Source organism: Dendrobium catenatum, unplaced genomic scaffold, assembly GCF_001605985.2.
Source record: "Dendrobium catenatum unplaced genomic scaffold, ASM160598v2 fragScaff_scaffold_1465, whole genome shotgun sequence".
NCBI classification, from domain to species: domain Eukaryota; kingdom Viridiplantae; phylum Streptophyta; class Magnoliopsida; order Asparagales; family Orchidaceae; genus Dendrobium; species Dendrobium catenatum.
The window spans coordinates 17,747-21,462 of NW_021319927.1; positions in this window are offsets into that span (position 1 = coordinate 17,747).

The following is a 3,716-nucleotide window of genomic DNA, read 5'->3' on the forward strand; positions in this document are numbered from 1 at the left end:
AGCGAACACGATGACGAGAAGCCATCTCATTGTACATATGTTCGACTGCGCCGTTTAATGTAGTGTCCCTGTACTCCTTGTACATGTTGTGGTAGCCAGTCCTGCTCTGGTAACGGAGCCAGATGCCATAGTTCTTGATCTTGGTTGGATATTTCTCAAATATCTGGAAAAAAAATGGTGTAAATGTTGTTAGCGTTTGTAAAATCAACCTTGATAAAAGTCTAAGAAATGCCAATGTTCAGGTATTAAGACTTGTGCTTCAAGAAACACTAAAATTAGGACGAGATAGAAGTTTGCTATGAAATAATAGCTGCTATTTGGATGTTGGTAAGGAAATAATCATCCCTTAGTACAATAGAGAAGTTGATAAATAACATATGAAAGTCTAAAAAGTAGGCTGATAGAAATGTGAGGATAATTTTTCCAATAGAGTTTTGGATAATGATGAGAACTTAGCTTTGACACCAGAGAGAGATTAGCAAACTAAGACCAGAAGTTCGAAGCATTACGAGAGCACATTTCAGTGAAGTTGTAGGAACAAAAATTACAAAAGAGGGATATATCTCATACATGTTGAACAAACCATCTACGGAGAATTGAACCGTTAAAAAAAATAGAAGAAACAAAGATATGCAAATCTTGAAATAATCTATAGTACCAAAATGCAATTATCTGCTGATATTGATAACTTTGATCCAAACGGGCATGCAAAAAGCTCAACTTTCAACAACATTTAAAAATCCATAAATATAGAGCCGGTGGATTCTAATCTTTTCTACCCAATACAAATCAATAACTCTTGAAAAGTACTACACACTGACTACTATATATAAAAGGCTCCTCAAAAATTAACATATGCATTACCGACTCAATCACAGAACAACATATATGTTCTGGAAACAATCACTAAAAGTAGGTCCTAAAAGGGAACACATAAGTAAAATATCATCATCAGCCTTAATCCATCTATCTAAGAATGGATCAAAGAATTATCATTTTTCATTTATTTATGCTAGGAGCTTTCGGAAATGCCAAACCTATAATTGGTAAATTATTTTTGTACAATTTCTAGATCTAATAAATTTTCCAGCTAATCCTTCGCCACTAATTTTCTTTATCCTCATATGGGTACACTTTTCACCCATCGAGTTATGCAGGAAAATTATACATATTAACAGTTTACAAGAAGTATGTTATCTAGTCAGACCAAACTAAAAAAGTAAAAGTTACAGTAAGCATTGATTGGTATTGAATATATAGGTGAAAGACAATGCTCATTATGGATATAAGTATATAACTAAAGGTCCTGCATATGATTGGCATAACTTTCTAATGGGAGACTCCGGATTAAGTTGGGTTCTTCCAATATCAAATTTCACCACATAATTACTGGACCTTAGCTAATTCATAGTTTGGTAGAATTTTGGGCTCCAACTAATGCCTCCTTTAATAGGAATAATATGAGAATCTCTGTTATATTGCTAGTTCTACTTCTTTGCTTGGGTAGATGATAACTTCCCTATTCCTAGCAATGCGATGGGCAATGCGATGGGCTTCAACAATTGCGTTTTCAAGTTGTTGTCCTCTTGAACCTTTCCAACTTGGGGCTTTCATTTTCTTAGTTTAACAATCCGCTTAACTCTCCCATTAGATTTAAATTTTATAGGACTTTATCTAATGCTAGTTGGTTTGAGATATTCCATGATTCTTATAATAATATCATGCCTACTCTATCTGACCACTACTCTAATTGTTACTCTAACAACTTCATTCCCGCAAGGAACAAGGCTATTCAAAAAGTTTTCGAATAACTGTTTTGGCTTTGCGTAGTTCAACCATCTAATACTTGGAGAATTTATGTTATGGTATTCCTATCAAGTTCATTAAACCTATTAAAAATTCTACTATTGATGTCCCATTCTCTATTAATATATATATATGGTGAACTACAAGATTACTTCAACTCAAAAATGGTATGAGAAAGAATACCTTATCACCTTCCTAACTACATATATGTTATCCAACTTACTAATGAATGCTGATGTAGAAAATATTTCAAGCTTACTATTTTGGAAGACATTTCCATCAATCTTATCTATAAAGATGAATTGCTTATTTTTTGCAAAGCCAAAACTAAGCCATTGGATACCATTGGTCCAGATTTATCTTTAACAGTAGAACTTTTCATAAACTCCACACTATTTTTTAGCAACAAACTGCCATGCCAAATCTAAAGGGGCCTTGGGATTTCTATGCCCTTCAATCCATAATCTCACATAAGATCAAAAACTCAGGAGAATTATTCATAAGTTCATTATCTTGAGCTCTTAGAATACCTTTTATGGTTCCATTTGGATCAAATAAAATGGTAAAATCTCTTCTTTTTTTAAAAGGAGCGTAAGTTTTTTCCTCCTAAATGTGTTCTAAAGTTACATATAAGAATGGCTATTATAAGTTATTGTCTTCATATCATTGACTATTGGCTAAACATATACTATTTTGAAAATTAGACGGTCTGCAATATACACATTCTTCAACTTACCTTCAGATGCTATTGTTGATGCCAATATCTTGGATGGAAATATGGTACTTCTGAATCCCTCACAAAATTCTAACACCAATTGCCTTAATGCTATTAGCAACATTATCATTTCTCGGAAAGATAATGTGATCCTATGACATTAAAAGAAGAACTTTGCCTTACGTGCCCCAAAGAAAGCTTCTATTTGAATATCCAATGTATCAATTAAATAAAATTTGTTTGGCTCCGAGGGTTTGTTTAGGGGAACTCAACTTACACAAGGATGGAAAGCTTGGATGCTCTTCAAATGATTGTTGTGATGGCTACACAAGGATGTATATATCAACAACTCATGTGGCTTATCAAGAGTGACAACTATAGTGGCCAAAACTTTCTTTTTTGAAGCCTTCACAATGATAAATATTTCAATAAATTAGATCTTCTAACTAATATGGTTCTCTTACAAAACTTTTAGATGGAGAGAAATAATTGTATTAATACTATGTATGCTTGAGAATATAGTGTTAAAGATCAAAAACTTTGTGAACCTCAAACATAAAGCAATCCAGCTTGATTGTCTAAGATAAATGCGGACCTTGTGAATTGGATAGCCATTAGTTGATTTTGTTTTATTTCTTTTCATAGTCTACAATCAACAATCGCTCAATTCTCTTTTTGTTTCCCAGGCCACTGCATTTCATGTTCTTTGTGTGTTTGCCTTTAAGATTCTTCTATCTCTGGTTTTGCTATCAGTTGTGAATTCTATATTTGCACTTATGGCAAACAACATTTATTGGATGGTGGATTTTTTGTTCTTATACGAGGCTATCAAGGGAATTAATATTTTCATTAACATATCTGCATGTTGTTGAGAATACATCATGCAAGACTTTTTGGGCAATTACTTGATCTCTTCGAGTATCATCTAGCCATAGCATAGCTATATATTTCTTGTACGTTCTAATATGATAAATTTATTGAGCTATGGCTCTAAATGCTCCTAAGAAAGGATATTTCCAATTGTCAACATTTATAAAAAAAATAACCAAAGTTGGCTCATTTATGTGAGAGAGCACAACAAAAATATTCGGATCATAACAAGTCCACACTAGCTATAGTATATAGATAAAGCCATAAAGGCAAACAAGCATTGAATATAAATTTCAAATGATGAATAAAATGCAGATAATAGAAA